This window comes from Panthera uncia (assembly GCF_023721935.1).
Source record: "Panthera uncia isolate 11264 chromosome B2 unlocalized genomic scaffold, Puncia_PCG_1.0 HiC_scaffold_24, whole genome shotgun sequence".
NCBI lineage: Eukaryota > Metazoa > Chordata > Mammalia > Carnivora > Felidae > Panthera > Panthera uncia.
Window position 1 is genome coordinate 113,556,737 of NW_026057580.1, and position 18,991 is coordinate 113,575,727.

The 18,991-nt window shown below is 37.3% G+C and overlaps 1 protein-coding gene and 1 long non-coding RNA gene across 2 annotated transcripts in view; one reads left to right on the top strand and one right to left on the bottom strand.

The window, feature by feature from the left end:
• PRKN (parkin RBR E3 ubiquitin protein ligase) overlaps positions 1–18,991 on the bottom strand; it is a 1,335,825-nt gene that overhangs the window by 1,223,054 nt on the left and 93,780 nt on the right. The window lies entirely within an intron of this gene.
• Positions 231–11,376, top strand: LOC125938090 (uncharacterized). Its single transcript, XR_007462606.1, has 3 exons — positions 231–317; positions 10,443–10,609; positions 11,217–11,376. It is a non-coding gene; the product is annotated as an uncharacterized LOC125938090 (long non-coding RNA).

Here is an 18,991-nt window from a genome sequence, read left to right on the forward strand (position 1 = left end):
GGTTTGATCATATGTTGTATTCGTATTACTACCACTCATTAATAATAATGATGATGATGATGATGAGAGTGAGAGGAAAACATAAAATAAGTGTTTTGAAAAATTAACCTATTTATGGAATACCTCACAACAACACTGTGAGCCATGCATTTGCTGTCAGCCCCATTTAGTGATGGCACAATGGAGACAGAAATGTACATCAGCCCTGGTCACACAGCGGGTCAGTGGCAGAGGCAGGATCTGAACGCAGGCAGCTTTCTCCAGAAACCAGCCCTTAACCACGACACCACAGCTCTCTCAGAGGCAGGATCCTATCTGTAAGAACAGCTTCAGCAATCTCGTTCACCAATAAGTTTATAATGAGTGTGGTGCTATACTGTTGAAATATCACTATTTCATGGAGGCCGTCCTACATGGAGGTGTCCTCCTATATAATTCCTCAGCATGTTCACAGACTTTAGAATATTAACAAGTAACTTTAAGCTATAAAACAATTTATACATAGATGAAGGATTTCCTGTGATATAACAGTAACCACAGCAACAGAGTAAGATAGGTTTGCAAAGTGAAAAGTATCCTAAGGTATTTTATGCCCTCACGAAGAAGCCTCCTCTCAATTTACAATAAGGACATAACCAGTAGCAGCAAAACCATAGTAAATTTTCATAATGGATTATATTACTATCCAGATGAGCAATATTTCAGCTTAGCCTTTTTATTTCCAAAAGAACGAGGGTGATATTCAAACCTATCCAATTTACATCTCAATAATAGGAATGCTTAATTTGCTCAACATTTTATACTAAATCTTGGATAAGGTAACATTTTAAATAAATCACGATATGGACATAAGTTCAATGTGGAAAATATGCAATTAGAATACAGTTCTAACAATAGCATATGCATCCCATGTAAGTATAAAGTACAGATGGGCAGTCAGTATATGGCACAGTCATAATTAACTTTGGATATATTTCCTTAAGAAATAGATTTGTTTTGCTTGGTTTTGTTTTTGTAGATCAAAACTTACTGTGACAACAAGGCTTTACTGGAAAAATAACGTGGCAAATCCATTTATAATATCTATTCGCAAAGGAACTATAAGATTGCTTAAGTAAATAAATATTATTTAAAGACCGCCAGTACCGTATATAGGATTAATAAAGAGGAATATTGAGCAATGCTCTGCTTTTGCTACAGGGGTGTGTACAGTCCTGTTCTCCTCAACTGTATCAATGGCCTGGATATACATTAAAGCAGGTTATTGCTTTGCAAATATGTGGATGACAGAATCAGAATACAAAATTCAGATAGTTTAGTACAATGTACTGATCTTATCAAGCTGAACTTTAATAGAAATAACTGTGCTCAAGTTCTAAAACAAAACAAAACAAAACAAAACACCTTTACAAGTAGAAGGACTAAGGAGATTAGGTGGTAATAGACAACAGCTCTCACATAAATCCACAACGCATGACCATCAAAAGAGTCAATACTGTCTTAGGTCTATAGTGGCTGTGCAACACTCAGAATAAATGCGAGGATCGCCTGTCTGTTGTATCACGGCACACTGCAAGTACTACGGCATTGCATTTCAACAAGGACACGTGAACCGAAAGACGTTCAGAGGAAAACAGCCAGAATGATGATGGAATGTTAAAACCATGTTCCATGCGGAGTATGTCACCCTGAAGCAAAGTTCCCCAAGGTCAGGGGCTGACCACGCCTTGGTTTTGTCACCAATACTGCAGACACAGTAGGGGCAGAGTGAGTGTATAAATGTATAAATGAACAAGTTAATGTATCTAAATGTGTAGAAGAGAATACTCAGGCATGACAAGATGGAAAATCTTCAAATATTTGAAGCAGCATATAGAAGGATACAAGTTATTCTATTTGGCCTCAAGAGTGGAACCAGGACCAAAGTATGGAAGCCACAGGAATGCAAATTTCAACTTAACCAAAAGAAGACCATTGTGCTATTTAGAGTCTAGGATGAAATGCTCAGGTTCCTCAGCCTAGAAGGGAACAAAGCACGAGGGAGTTTAGATGTGTTGACATCAGGGAAAACAGCTCCCTGGTAGCTGGAACCCAGAGGCAGAGACAGGCAGCTCTGAACCGGGCACCGTCTCCCAAGTGAAGCTGTTGACTTGATGATGCTGAGTTTGGTTCGAGGTGTCAGTGCTTACAAGCACTCCCTAAAGTGGAAGTATTTGGACTGTTTGTAGAAGTGCTTCCAGAACGATGGCAGAAGGCTGAGGTGTGAAATGACTACAGTGCAGGAAGAGTGGAGCTTTCCAGATCCAGCCCTGAGAGGTGCAGACAGGTGCTCATCAGGGAGGGGCTGGCAGAGAAGTGCAGGAGATGAGGAGACATGCTGCGCCTGCCCTGCCCCAGGAGGGCTGCCAAGCTGCTTAAACACTTTCACACTGGATAATTAGGTTGTAAGTTTGCATGTGGTCTCTTTCCACCAACCTGTAAATCCCTGAAGGTAAAATGTTTAAGGTTCCTTCTAACCCTGGAATTTTGTTACTATCAAAATATCAAAACAGAAGTCAGAAAGGCTAAAATGGGGGCACCTGGGTGGCTAAGTCAGTTGAGCATCTGACTCTTCTTTAAATTTTTTTAAATGTTTACTTTTTGAGAGAGAGAGAGAGAGAGAGAGAGAGAGAGAGAGAGAGAGAGAGAATGAGCAGGGGAGGAGCAGAGAGAGAGGGAGACACAGAATCTGAAGCAGGCTCCAGGCTCTGAGCTGTCAGCACAGAGTCCGACATGGGGCTCAAGCTCATAAACAGTGAGATCATGACTTGAGACGAAGTCAGATGCTCAACCAACTGAGCCACCCAGACGCCACAGAGTTTTAAAAGACACATAAAGAGAACTCCTCTAAGGAAAAAGAAAAAAAAAAGTATAAACTAATTATAAAAGTCATCCTTCCTGAGAAGATATGCCACTGAGCAGAAGGACGGCAGAGGAAAATGGCTTAGAGATAAAAACGTAAGATGACCAAGCATAAGGATTTGATTAAAGAAATGCCAGGTGTGACAGAACTAAAAATACCATGTGACTATTACAGTCATTATCTGGGAAATAAATCTCTGTGGATTACTTAGCACATTCTACTGAACAGTACAAACATAAAGGTCAGGATGCTAAAAGAAGTAATGATTGAGAAGGTGGTATTGATTGAGAAGCTTTAGGGAAAAATACAAATCATGTGAAGAAACAGAGACTGCTGCCCTTAGGTCTGGAGGTAGCAGGACTAGTGAAATACGTAAACGGAAATTATTGAAGAATATTTATTTTATATTCTGTAAAACACTTTTTGCATTTCAATATATATCTGTTGTATACATGAGTGTCAGAAGATCCTGAAAATACCCTCTGTCTTCTCCTATAGGGACATTCTAATCATAGTTTAACACCCCCTAGACATGTAAGATGTATCTGAATTTTATAGAGTGATTACCTAAATAGCCTGACAAAGGCGAGTTACCTGAACGTGCCTAGCTTTAGTGGGTGATGGCAACGAGAGAAGAAAGTCATGAGAGCGTGTTATTCAGAAAGATAGACAGAAGTCTGGCAGGATCAGTGTTGAAATAGCTCTTACACGCATATCCAAGTGCCCTGGGGAAATCCTAAACCAGTGTGACAATGATGGGGAAAATGACACAGTGAGTGCAGTTCCCGACTGAGGGAAAGTCCCTAAGTGCAAAATCTGGCAAAGAGCCATGTTTTGTCCTTCACAAACCATTTTAGGGTCTCTTTTAAAAATATTTTAATGGTCCTTGTAAAATGCTTTATACCACATATGTTAATTTCTATATATACTTTAATATACATATGCATAAAATTTACAAGTATCTAGAACTCTGAATATATTTAAATTGTGCCTTTAAATTTGTATTTACACATCAAATATATAAATGTCAAATAATATATATAAAATCTGTAAACATAAAAGTATTTTTAAGGATGATCTCTAGTTTAACAACAGCAAGGGAACTCTGCTGTACACTAAATAAATGTTTATGAAAAGAAGGTCAGACACTAAACTTCATTGAAAAAGGACATGTGTCTGAGCTTTGAATATCAAGTTTTGAATCTACAAAGACAATTCATCTATTTTCCAGATTTGTGAACTGTGAGTGATGAAATCTCAAGCTTGCATTAATGGAAAGATACCTAGCATAAAAAGAGCCATATCGAAGTTTCAGGTGGTTTTGCTATTGTTTACATGAAAAGAAAAGCAAATGAACCCAGTAAGGATTTCAGGCAATGCTCCACAAATGTAATTAACAATTACTCTGTGTCTGCTCCATTTCTATGCAATGAGAATATAGTCAAGATGTGTCCATGGTGGCTTTTTGCTTTATTCTCACCAATTAACAGACTATTGGATATGACAGTAATTAGACACCTCAGCTGGAAGAAGATCATTATGTCTTAATGAGATGATTAAAAACAACAAAAAAGTGTGCTTCTTGCAAAATATTAGCATGTACTTCAAGTTACAATAGTACAATTTATTTTGTCTCCTCATTGTGCTTTGTCAGCCCATATTAAGAAAATAAAATCTGCAATCAAAATATGCCTTAGAAAATTATACCATCTAAGTGTAAAATAACAGTTTTAATGAATCAACTGTAAGGTTTGGTTATATTTATTTTGAGAATGTTCACTCATGCTTCCCTGATGAGTTACAGTCATCACACAATATTATAAATATTACAGTGGTACAATTCACATTCACCAAAAATTTGTTTCTGTACTATTAATTCAGGCCACCTCCCAATGTTTAGCTTATTCAATAGCTATTAGATGGATTTGCTTTAGGCCTGGACCCAAATCTAACTATGAACACCCCTGGCAGGCACATACATTTGCAGAGTGAGGACAGAGAGCAAGCAAGGAATCTGAGGAATGCACACCCCACCCCAGCTAAGGCCAAAGATCTCCCAGCATAGCTTTCTTTGGGTTAAAATTTTGTTACCCTAAAGCTGATGTTTCATTGCATACGTCAGGTGGAAAGATAGGAACCAACACCTCCCCTCATGCTCCCCATGAATCGAGTATCAAATAGGCTAGCAGAAGGCGTGGCTTGGAGGAACTGGAAAACACAAGACAGAACCAGCATGGGAAAGAAGAGAGAGACCAAGAATGAACTAGAAAACCCTGCTAGCCAAGGGGCATCTGAGTGAAAAGGTTTGTTCACATTCATCTGCTCTAACTAACTCATTAGTCATTCATTCAGGAGGCACTTCCTGCTAGCAATGGAGATCAAACTTTACCTCCTGCAATTCTGTCCTTGTGTATTTCAAAACAGAAGCCATCACTCAGAAGCACCACCTCTTACTGTCCAATCTACAAATATGATTGCATGCGAACTTGTCCTTCTGTCCTTCCCTTCTGAGATAGTACAATAGGTTTCCCCACACACACTTTTTTTTTTATTATGTAAAGCCTAGATACTCACACTCTCTGGATGCCACCCCCACTGCCTTCTAAAGATCTTGCTCTGTGGAGTATCCCACAGCAACCAGCATATGGTAGAGTAAATCCCTATTTATGTGTCTTATGGTAAACCCACTTAGGGGTTACTATCACTTACTTTATTCATATTTGTTACTCAGTACCTAAGATACTTTGGCTCATAATATTCAGTCAATGAATACTGGCTGAATAAATGGATTTAGCAATGTCTGCAACTTCTGCCCCATTCCTGCCACTACCATTGCTATTAACTCATCGAATACCACATATATATTATTTATAAAAAGAATAAAATGTACACTGCAACCCTGTGATGAGCATAAAATTGTTCTCTAAGACACTCTACACATTTATACTCCCCCCCGCTATGAAATACTCTAGTTTTTAAGCTGTAACTGTACCTTTCTTATACTATAGAGGTGAAATGGTGTAGAGTCAAGCATATCTGAGCAACAATATGGCTTTTTTCCTGTATCTTCTATCAGTTTATTTGTATAGCACAAAAATTGCTATTCCTCTGAATTGAAGCAAGAGAAAGCCTTACATAATATTACACTATTTTGATATACCTTGACATATACATTATGTAACAGCATTTTCCTTTGCTATACTTTGCAATATAATAGAGGAATGCTTTTTTAAAGTCAGCAACATCAGCAGGAATAAGACTGTTAAATGAATCTCCTAGGAAGACAGAGCTCTTCCATTTAAAAATTTTTTTTTTCAACGTTTTTTATTTATTTTTGGGACAGAGAGAGACAGAACATGAACGGGGGAGGGGCAGAGAGAGAGGGAGACACAGAATCGGAAACAGGCTCAGAGCTCTTCCATTTAAAGACCAAGAGTTTTTCCATAACAATTGCATATGTTTTCCCTGGAATTATTAAGTTGCAATGATCAGGTGATTGCATTTTTAAGCAATAAAGAAAAAAATACAGGAGATACCTACCTAGAACCTTGGGCTGCTTTTTTATTATTTTTTTTAATGTGATGACACTGTAAGTTACATTTTTAACATAAGAATGAATTTTTGTTACTACAGTACTATGATAAAATAGAAAACCATAATAACAAAGAAGTAATAATACTACCAGGAGTAATAATATGACCTAAAACTTATTAAGTGCTTAACATTAATGGAACTGTCCTGAGGGCTTTCTATGGATTAGTGCATCTCAACCTCAGGGCAGCCCAATGACCCATCCACGATCATTATCAATATTTATTAAACACAAAGAATCTGAGACCCAGAAATCTGAAGGCATTACTCTGTATACCACCTGATTAGTGGTAGACCCAGGGTTTAAACCCACGCTCTCAACATTAAACACTATTCTTTCTTGCCTTAATGATTTAATGTGAATAAAAATAAAATACTGTTCTATCCCTCTTTTTCTCTAAAACTAGAATACTTTTTGGGGCGTCTGGGTGGCTCAGTCAATTAAGTGTCTGACTTCGACTCAGGTCATAATCTCATGGTTCGTGGGTTCAAGCCCCACAGCAGGCTCTGGGCTGACAGCTCAGGGCCTGGAGCCTGCTTTGGATTCTGTGTCTCCCTCTCTCTCTGCCCCTCCCCTGCTTGTGCTCTGTCTCTCTCGGTCTCTCGAAAAAATACTGGAATACTTTTCAACTATTGGGAGCACATTTCAGCATAGGGATGACAGAAATTACAAGCCACTCAAATCTCAATATCGTAAGGAGAGGATCTTATGAAGCGTGTATTCAGTCTTACCAACACACGATAATGGCAAGTTTTCTGACAACTGCCAAAAACCTACTACTGTATGACTGAGTCAGAAATAAACAACCATTTTAACGCTACTCAACAACGGGGCTGCCAAACCAGTTTCTGCATTTTCTTTACATTAAATAATACTCTCAAATAATCTATGAGTCAGCTTATGATAAATCAAATATTTTAAATACTTCTATAATTATATGGTAAGCCCAGACACATTGCTTTTCAGAGAGAGGTGACCAGAAGCAAATCTACTCTCCTGTGCTCAGGAAAGCAAAGGTTTTTTGTGAGTAAGCTCTGAATCTAAATAAGCCTCACTCCAAAAAGAGTTTTATTGCAGACTGATAATCCCTGAGGTTTATAATAAAAATGCTGACATAGCCTTAGCTACAGCCTAACAAATGCAAAGCTATAATGTTTGCCTGTCAGAAATTCCTGTTTATTTCCAATGTCCTAACAGATGTGCTTTACTGCCTTTAAATTCCCTCCAAAAGTTAATTGCTTGTCTATCAAAAAGATAAACATCTTGTTTTAGGCTTTGGGGATATTACATGTGGGGAGAAAAACCAATACTCCAGCAATACATTGTGTCCAAAATGCATTTGCGGTAAGAAAGCCAAACTCTCTCAGAGCGTTAGAATGCTCCTAGGAAGGAAGAGCCAAATTATCCCAAGGTCTTAAAAAGTATAGGAGTCCCCATATCACAACATTAAAATATTTAATACACTTAGATTTCATTATACCAATAAGGCCTAGCGCACTGCAACATGCATGACGGCAACATATATTTTTTACAAAACAAATTTCAAAATGAAGGTGGCATTCTTGTAGACTCCTGGAATTAAATAATGCTTCAGACAAAATGGACCTTCATCATATCTGGTCCAGTATTTTTCAAACTATAAATCCTGACACATTAATGAGTTGCAGACTTTAAAAATAAATAAAGTGAAATAGAAACTATCAGAAATTTACATTTAGTAAGAGTATATATCATTTTAGGAAACTTTTCTGTCAAGTAAACATACACACAGGCATGCTACATTGTGATGTAAAATATATTTCTTACTGTGAGGTACTATTAAAAAACAAAATTTTTCTTCTACTGCCACCCCTTTATATTGCCGTAAAGTGCTAACATCACAGGGACATTAAATTAAATGTATACTGTAAAGGTGGATAATGACCACCACCCCCGACATTTTTCAATATCCCCTCTTATAAAGTTGTGTCTAAAAAGTGTGAAGCACCAGCCTGAGCAAAATGGCAGGTACAATAAAGGTATGTTCAGATGATCAGCAGCTTGCCTAGAAAAGGATTTTTTTAGAAGAACACAGACAGAATAAATTTAGAAAAAGCACATATGCTGCTTTAGAGAATATACAGTAACAGCAAGATCTCATTGTCCAGAGAGCTGGTTTAAACAGAAAATACGTAAATAGCCTCAGGAACGTAGACTTTTAGAATCAACCATTCAAAGGAACTAAGATGTTGGAAAATAAATCTCTCAGCTAACGGTTAACATTAAAAAGGAAAATTATGACTTTAACACATGAGTCCTAATACCACTGTTAGATTGGATGGATGACAAAACTGCCTGGATCCGGATGTGTAAAATAACAACACGGAATTGTTACTTATCTGAGTTTTCCATCCATATAAACATACACACAACACACTCTGTGTCTTTTTTTTTTTTTTTTTTTTTTTTTTTTTAACTCTCTCTCTCTTTCCAGACAAGACAAGACAGGCGGGCAGGTAGGCAGGCAAGGAGATTAAAGCATGTTTACAAAACATGGTTCCTCCACATCCATTCTACAGCTTCCTTTTTCACTATACAATGTGGTATGGTCATATGGTCATCCTTCATACAGTCCTCATTCATTCTAATGAGCGTATGCTTTCCATTGTATATATGTTCTACAAATATGTAATAAGTATGGAGGGTACTTTCTTTTTCCAATTTTATGCTTTTTCCAAGTACAAAGGTAATAGTCGCACATTGATTGTGATATATACCATTATAACCTTATGTAATGTTTTAAATAACATACTATCCCTTGATTTATCTACTCTGCACACTGCATTTTGTTTGTCTCCAATGGCAAATTAGGAAGTAAGGGTACTCATATCAATTCCTGTCTTCTTTCCTACTCCACCTCCTGACGTTTGGCAGTGGTATTTTATTTTTTCCTCTTCCATTAGTTCCACCTTATAACTGTAAGGAATATTTAAATTTTCTATGGTTTGACCAACTTTAAATTAACCCCTGCTTCAATGCAAGATGAAGAAGCAATGCACATAGACTGCCTCTACATGGCCTGGGTCCTAGCTCTTTTGATTATCACTAGCTATGTTATTTTTACAACATCGAGACAATAATTCGGTCTCCAAGCCTGTGCGTATTATTTGGTTGTACAGTTTGCTTGTGTACAATGTTCTGTATACAAATTAGAATCCAATGTAAGCAACAGTCTAGCACTATGCCTATTTGAATGCCCTTCATCACAGAATCAAGTAGTATGGTTAGACCTCTAGAAAAGGAATTTTCATCCTGACCCTGGAATATTGCTTCATGAAGGAGAATTTTCAAAGCTTCAGGTCTCAGCAGATTTAATTTCCTTAGTTTTCCAAGTTCTTTTTAGGTTATAGGATTCATCCAACACTCTTTCTCCTATGTTTCATATTTTCCTTTCACTCAACAATTTTGGGGACATCACTCAATATATTTTCATATAGACATGCTTTATCAAGCTTTGCATTCCTCTGGAGTATGATTAAAAATTAGGTACAGAATTCTATATTTAATTTTTTCTCAAGTCTTTGAAAAATATTGCATGGATGTCTCCCAGGATCCAGTGCTGCTGATGAAAAATTTTCATTTCTTTGCAGATAGTGTTTTATTCTCACAGGTAGATTCTAGCATTTTCTTTATCATGAGAATTTTGAAATTTCACCAAGACAGTTCTACCTATAGTTGATTTTATCCATCCTACCTGCCAGAATTTTTAATCTGATAACGAATGTCTCTGGCAGATTTAGTGCAATGATGGCCCAAGTTCTGCAGATGCCAGCCCAAACCCAAGCTCTTCGGCTCTCTGGGCTGGCCCACAGAGTAATTTGTTTGGGCCCATGGGACATTAGCAAAAAGAAGTAAGCAGAGACTTGAAAAAGCCCTGTGCATTAGAAATTACTCTTTTGCCGCCCCTAGGAATCCTGTTGCTCAGAGAACAAGGCAAAGTTAGCAGGACGAAGGGACAAGTGACTCTGTGACTCCTGTCTTGACAGCCAAGAGCCAGTCATGTAAGTGAGGTCATCCTACATTGGCTAATCCCAAGCCAATCTTCCAGCTGACCAGAGGCCCATGAGCCACTGCAGGTGAGAGAACCACACCTTACCCAGACCCAGAGAAGCAACCAGCCAAATCTCAGCCATGTCAGCTAAACAATGGCTGCCATTTTAGGCCACTCAGTTTGGCAGTGTGGTGCTGCAGGCCCACAGTTATCTGCCACATCGTATTTCCTCAGTTTATAAAAATATTCCTTCATTACTGTACTCTGCCTTTCACTGTCTTATATTCATGAGGCATTGGTTGTATTGACTCTACCCTCTATTCTCCTTAACTGTTTTCATGTTCCGTTTCCTTGTCTTTCCCTTCTAAGTGTTGGGAGTTAATCTGCAATTTAACTTGAAGATAGAAACTAGCCTAAGCTTCTATCAGTTGGTCCAATACATTTTTAATTTGGTAATCATAATTTTAATTTCCTAGAAATTTCTTGTTTGCTGTTTCTTTTTCATAACCTGTTACAGATACAATATTCTCTCAAATTCTTTTGAGGATACTAATTAGACTTCTTTTTAAAGGCTCTCATGTTCCCTGAATTATACCTAAATTTTCTGGTATCAGTTACTCTCTTTGTTCATCTAAATATAGTTCTTCCTTAAATATCAAATGATCCTTGATTGTCAGCTTATTTTTCTAAAGGAAAAATGATGTCAATTAATATGGGTAGCTCACACTGCTTCAGCTGCACTGTGAAACACCTTCTCCTGAAAGGTCTCTTCTCGGACTGCCAAGGATGTCAACAGTCAGAACGTTCTGCAAAATGGCAGGTAGGCAAGGTGGTGACTTCCACAATGGACAAGACACGTTTTATTTTATGTGCAAAATGTTTTATGAATTTCACTACATAACACAATTTCCACTTTTTCTCTAATGTTCAATGTAAGATTTCATTGTGGGGGGAAAAAAACTGCTTCATGATTTTAGTGCTCCCTTAGGAGAAAAGAGAATTAGGCTAGTGTGCAGACTGATCTGTTGATTTAAACCAGCTCACAATAATTACCTTCGCTCAACCTTTTTTTAGGTTCTTGTAAATTAGCTTCCTTAGGTCATAAATGCCTGACACTGAAAATAGAATTACTTAAAAAAATTGTTTTAATCTTAATTTATTTTTGAGAGACAGAGAGATAGAGTGTGAGCAGAGAGAGTGAGACACAGAATCTGAAACAGGCTCCAGGCTCTGAGCTGTCAGCACAGAGCCCAATGCAGGGCTCAAACCCATGAACCACGAGATCATGACCTGAGCCGAAGTAGGACACTCAACCGACTGAGCCACCCAGGTGCCCCGAGAATAGAATTATTTTTGAAGGAATACATTTTGAGAACGATATATGTAAAAGAAGAATATATTTGCAAGAATAAAGTTTCTAATACAGTGACTTTGTAAGAAAAACTTGGATTTTCTCTAAAATTCAAAAGAATATATACTATATGACAGTTTCCAAAGGATTTCTGAAATCAGCAATTATATAGATGAATGCTTATTATTTGCAAATATTGCTGTACTCAACACTCTAGAATTTAAAGTTCATTTAAGCTTTCTGACACTAAATAATATTTCTTTTTTATGTGTCCAAACTTACGAAAGCAACATAAGCCCAAAAGAAAAGCGGTATATTAAAATAAAATAAGGTTCTCTTCCAATGGCAACAGATACAAATCATTTCCCAAGGAGAGTTCATCAAGGCTAGAGATTGGCAGAAAAATAGTGGCCCTCACCTTCAAAGATCAAGCTAATCTTAAAACACACCCTATCTCCTATGTGGTCTTGATGTATTAATATGCTCATTTGTCTTAAATCTCAAGGCTGGTGTCCAACAGGTTATGGCGACCAACAGAATTTTCTTATATAAAAATGTGTATCTAGTAAGGCTCACTCTATTTTTATTTTAGAACAGTGATTTTAAAAATATGGCAGAAGAACCTAATTTTCAACAAACACTTACAGGAACCCACAAGATATATATCAAAGAAATAAAGTAGAGTTGTTTTGCTCAAGGAGGTTGGGGACAGAAAAGCCTTCTGACTTAGCCTCCTGGTCTGGAGACACAGCAAAGACATGGTCTTTTCCTCAAAAGAGGCTGAAACTCAATCTTCTATTATATGAAGGAAAACTATCTTTTTCATAAATATTCATTGAAAACAATTAAGTAAAATATTTCACCAACTCACTAGGTGAACACCTCTATGTAACCAAATGGTACAAGGTACCTTGAGAGCTACATAAGACATCTGAGGCAGGGTTCCTAACGCCCAGGTGTCCAAATATGGATCACAGATGAAGCTGAAGCCATACTGTGTGCTGCTTAATTCCACAGCAGACCAGTTTAGGTTGGAATATTTCAGCAGATTAACTGTGGAGGGAAAGGGAAAGATGTTCCTTAACTGCATCTTCAAAAATCACTGACATTCATGCAAACTGGAGAAGGAAGAGAAGCAACAGAGTGGTGGAGAAATAGACTTTAGCAAAGAGGACTCGTGAATGTGGTAACAAGAGGGCACCTGCATAATGAAGTGGAAAATGGTGTGTATCAGAGTTTGAAGGGAGATATAATTAAATAGCTACGTGTGGGAAACAAAATTAGTGTTTAAACCATTTGCTGCCACTTCCTGCTGTGCCTGTCCCTCTGGGAGGGCTACATTTCCCTTCTTCACTCAGGACAAATGGCTTGCTTCAGTGATGAAATGGAAGTAGAAGGGATGGCCGTGACCTCCCTTCCACTGCCATAAGGCTGGACATGGTCCAGATAGGACCAGCTAGGTCAGCCTCTATCCCGGACTAAATACAGCAGAAGCCATGCCACTGCCCACCCACAGTGCATATGTGACTGAGCAAGGAAGAAATCGACAGTGGTGAAGTCACAGGATCTGTTATTACTGCAGTGTAGACAATACTGATACAACAGGTTAGAACCAGATTAAGGATGATGTCAGAGAGGACTTTCTGTCAGGCAAAGTAAGCACCTAGTGTGGGTTTATAAGCAGTTTTCATTTCCAAATACGTCCTTTCATTCAGTGGTTTTAACCCAAGGATGGGTGATGCTGAGCTTCATTTTGGCTAGTCTTGATTTGACGTGGCAGCCCAGCAGCCAACATTCAAGTCCACCCTCCGGAAATCAAAGATGAGAAGAAACATGTCTTCCTTTCAGTCTTCGCTCACATGTGCCTCTCTTGGTGAGGGCTTATGGCCTCATCTAAAATTTCAATCTAGCCCAGCCTCATCTTTCATACTCTGCATCTGCCTCCCATGCTGTCTTGTTCGCCATAGCCCTTCATCCCCCTTTTGTGTGTGTATAAATATAGAAACTATATATGTACAATTGTATATAGGTAAAATATATATGTACATATACATACATAATTTATATATTTAATGCAAACATGTTTGTATTTATAAATATATAAATATGTATACATTTACAAAACCTGAAAATCGCTACACGTTTTGCAGTATCTACCTAAAAAATTATAATCTCTGTATCTTCGGGAAGAAGACAAGTGATGATTCCCTTTTTTCACAGATAGAAATAGGGAGGAACGGCAAAGCACTGGGAAATTTACTCCAGTTGCTTTGTTATATCAAACTGTAAGAAGGACTTCAGCCTGTTTTCTCTAACCAATGAAGTATATCATAGTTGAGGCAGATCTTGACCTGTACTGGCTCGATATATCTTGACTATTAGATGACTTATTTACAACAGAGTAGGTGTTAGGAAAACCCACGTCTCCTTTCATGCTGCCAAAGAAACTGAGTGTTACTTGTGACCAAAGTTAGAATGTAGAACTTGTTGTTTTGTTTTTGTTTCTGTTTTCTCCCACCCCCCATAGGTTATTAAGTATAGTGAAATCATTGATAGGTGAAATATTTCTGGTATATTATGGTAATCTGTATTTTTTTAAGTTGACTGGGGGATTTATCATTTTCATAGTTTTTTGTTTTGTTTTGTTTTTATTTTTGTTTTGTTTCTTAATGGCAAAACTAATGTTTTAAACAAAACAACTTTTAATGTACTTTTATAATGCTACCATTTTAAACGTACAGACTGACTATAGTACCTTTGCAAAATACAAGACCTTTCACAGAATATGATTGTTTTTGTTGTTTCCAAAAAAACTTTCCTCCTCAAAGTAAGACACTAGGCCTTTGAGAACAATTCTCAAGCTAATCATGGAAAAAAGAACCTTTGCTTATAAATTTCTGCTCTTATTACTTCACAGATGAAAGAAATCTAAACTAGAACACTCTGTAGATGTCCTAAAAAATTAAGTAAGCACGGGATGATTAAAATATAGTACCTTCACATGTCTTTAACTGCATTATATTCTATAAAACATTTATTTATTTTTTATTTTTTTAATGTTTATTTATTTTTGAGAGACAGAGTGCAAGCAGGAGAGAGGCAGAGAGAGAGGGAGACACAGAATCTGAAGCAGGCTCAGGCTCCAAGCTGTCAGCACAGAGCCCGACATGGGGCTCGAACCCACGAACTGTGAGATAATGACCTGAGCTGAACTTGGACGCTTAACCAACTGAGCCACCCAGGGGCCCCTATATATTTATTTTTAAATAAAAAAATGAAAATAACTTACCATTCACATTTTGAACACATAAGAAATGTTTGAATATCTGATAACTACCAATACCTTTAAATCTGCTATGTGCTAGGAGGGAATCAACATCAGAGTAAATAGGGCAAAGTCTCAGCTCTATGGCACTCACAGTATCTACAGATATTAAAACACAAACGCATAATTACATTATCTCCAAGTCACTCAGGAGTTTCTAGAAAGTGCCATGAGATATTCAAGAAGGGAGTAACTATGTCTTAAAGATGAAAGAAAATTCTGAGGAATTGACATTTGAACTCCATTTGAAGGATGTATAGAAGTGTGTCAGGGAAGAAGTTCCTTCCTTATAAAGAGCCTAGCATATACAATGGTGCAGAGGTAAAAGACAAAAACGAAAACAAAAACACAAAGCACACTCGGAAAAGAGATTGTGGTTGCTGTACCCAAAAGAGCAAGTGTTCAATAAATTGCAAGTTTTGATAGATTATTTAAACAAATGATTACTGTCAACTAAATGTTTGTTACAGAAAATAGTTTTGGTAGAAATAATGTCCCTGGATTGTAAAGAGCTTTATACTACATGGTATGCATTTTGAAATTTGCTTTGTAGGTAATAAGAAATTATCAGTGGTTCTCAAGCAGGGGAGTGATGTGACCAACTTATTTATTTATTTTTTATTTAAGTAAAGTAACTGGAATTGAAAATGAAGGAGACAGGTGACCAAGAGATCAGTTAATAAGCAACTGTAATGACTGAGGTGAGTTAGGCAGAGTGAATGGAGATTAATAGACAGATCTAAGAGAATTTATCTCTAATCACTATGGTGGGATAACACATATAGATAGAAATTGCCATTTAATTTAATTTAATTTAATTTCAATAATTAAAAACTCATGGAACTGTTTGGGGCAAATTAACTTTTAGATAACTGAGAGGCAATGAAGATGATCAGTGGGCAGTTCCAAATAATGGAATCAGGCTAGGAAAGGCATCAGAGTCACCACTGGAGAGGTGGCAGTTGAAGTCAGCTCAGGAGACGAAGATACCACCCTATGGTATACCCTGGCAAAAGAAAATAGAAGGAACCAAGGAGCCTGGGAAAGCAGGATCAGAGACAGAGGACAACAAAACAGAGAGTTATACTCCAGAAATCAAAGGATAACAGCTTCAGGCAGTAGAACATAATGTCCTAAGGTCAACAGAATCAAATCTACGAGGACTATAAAAGTCCTCAGATATATCAATAAGGAGGTCCTTAGTTAGGAAAATTTGAGAGTATAGGAGAAATCAGATCATCATGAAATCAGGAATGAGTTACAGGTAAGGTAGAGAAACAAAGACCACTGTTTCTGAAAGTTTTGGTAATAAAGAGATTAAGAAAACAAGGACATTCACCTAAGAGCAAAGAAGAGTTTAAAATTTAGACAGTGAGAACAGCAATGTAACCGCACAGAGTAACAGTGAAGGAGACACTGAATATGGACACATTGGAGACATCAAAGAGAGAAACTACAATTGTGAGGCACAGTAATTCAGAAATAACCTTGGAGATGAAGAAGGGAGACCATTCTTTTATAAGTATTCAGTGTGAGCCAGATGTTTTTTGCTCTACACTTTCATGTGTGTTTCCTTAATTAGCCAAACACTGCTTATAGTTATCCCTAATTTGCAGTCACTGAATGATGGCCTAGAGAGGTTTATTAAAGATGGAATATCTCCGAAGTGATGATGTCTCTGTGAAATAGGAAACAAGGTCTTCTGTTCCAACAGCATGAAGAATTGGGTTGTAGAAATGGGAGAAAGTGATTCCTGGAAAAAGGAAGGAAGTGCAAGGAACAGGAAAGAAAAAAACAGATAGTGTAGTAATTATTATACAATAAAAAAATTAATCTGAAATGATTTAATTTTTTCAAGCACTAGCTTAGCAAAAAGTACACACCCTTATAAATAAGGTCCAATGGATGCCTTAAGGAACAATGACCTTTAGTTTTGCAAAGAAGACAGGAATATGGTTCAAACTGATGTTACCAAATCAGTCCCCTCTAATAATTTAATTTTTTTTAACATTTATTCATTTTTTGAGAGACAGAGAGAGACAGAGCATGAGCGGGAAAGGGGCAAAGGGTGGGAGACACAGAATCCGAAGCAGGCTCCAGACTCTGAGCTGTCAGCACAGAGCTCGATGTGGGGCTCGAACTCATGAACTGAGAGATCATGACTTGAGCCAAAGTCAGATGTTCAACCGACTGAGCCACCCAGGCGCCCTAATCCCCTCTAATAATTAATCTTAAATCAGTGGAGGCATTTCTATAAGGTAATTGTGCTAAAATAATGTCTATGTGCTATTTCACAAGTATTTTACTATGTGAAAACTCCATGCTGGGAATAACTATCAAATGACTAAAACTAATTATCTCAGCATTGATCTGGATAATGATCCACAATGAATGGAAAAAGAATAATCCTATATGTCAGGGCTTTCCTGTTGCTGCAAATCAGATATATATAAGAGACACTTTTGTTATGTCCTTTACTTATAGATTAAAATATGGTCCAAAATAACCCCACATGTTGACATACTTAGAAATTCTGTTTCAGCTGATTACAGAATGCACTGAATAAATAAAAATTTTAACACTGAGTTAAGGAAAGTTCAATTTTATAACATGCTTTTAATTTTGTTATGGGAAAATAACTAATACATAATGCTTCACCATGTGGTCTTGGAGTCCTTTTGCTAATCACCCACAAATCACTGCATACATCTCACAGCTGCTACTTATTATTAACGGTAATCATTCCCCAAAGACTTATTTCTCTTTTCACATCTTTTTGTTTTAACCATTGTCAAAGAACATTTCTATTTAAAAAAAATTTTTTTAATGTTTGTTTATTTTTGAGAGAGAGACAGAACACAAGCGGAAAAGGGTCAGAGAGAGAGAGAGAGAGGGAGAGAGAGGGAGAGAGCGAGGGAGATACAGAATCCAAAGCAGGATCCGGGCTCTGAGCTGTCAGCACAGAGCTCGACGTGGGGCTCGAACTCACGAACCATGAGATCATGACCTGAGCTGAAGTTGGACGCTTAACCGACTGAGCCAGCCAGGCGCCCCTGGAACATTTCCATTTTTAATAGCATCGATTACACAACCCAATACATACAAGTGTGCACACGTGCGTGCGCACTCACACACACACACACACACACACACACACAATGATGCTTTACATTTAAATTAATGTTAAGTATTTGATAAAAGCTTCAGCAAACCAAAATATTGCAACAGTTTTATTATTTTAGTCAACACTTTAAAATCCTTCATTAAAGTCTGGCAGCCTGGAGAATGAGTGAGGCAAGCAGGTATTAACATGTTGGAATAACAGTCTGGTACAGAAAGCAATTAGCTCTTTTAAAAAATGATCTATTTTATGTAAGTTACATCTAATTTGGGACATCTGCTTTAAACAATGTTAGAATTAAATTTGAGTTTTGTCACATAATAAATCTAGAATAACTATTAATTTTTCAAAGTGCAAGCAGTTGGATAGCATAGCAGAGAAAATGGTATAAAATTAAAATGAAAGTATTTGAATCCTAATAAAACCCTTGCTTCTATCCTTCCCAGAAAATCTTATATGTTCTATCCTTTTTCCAATTGGATATGCTATCTAGCCCTACAGCAAATTCCTGCTGGGCCAGGATTATGACTCAGTCATCACACACATCAAGCACCCGCAAATGGCTTGCACAAGTAGGTGCTAAAAGTATTTGTTGAAATACAAGGTCCATAACCTCTCCACTCCAAGAAGTTTCTTACTCATACAGTGAATGTATTGATTTGTTAACATG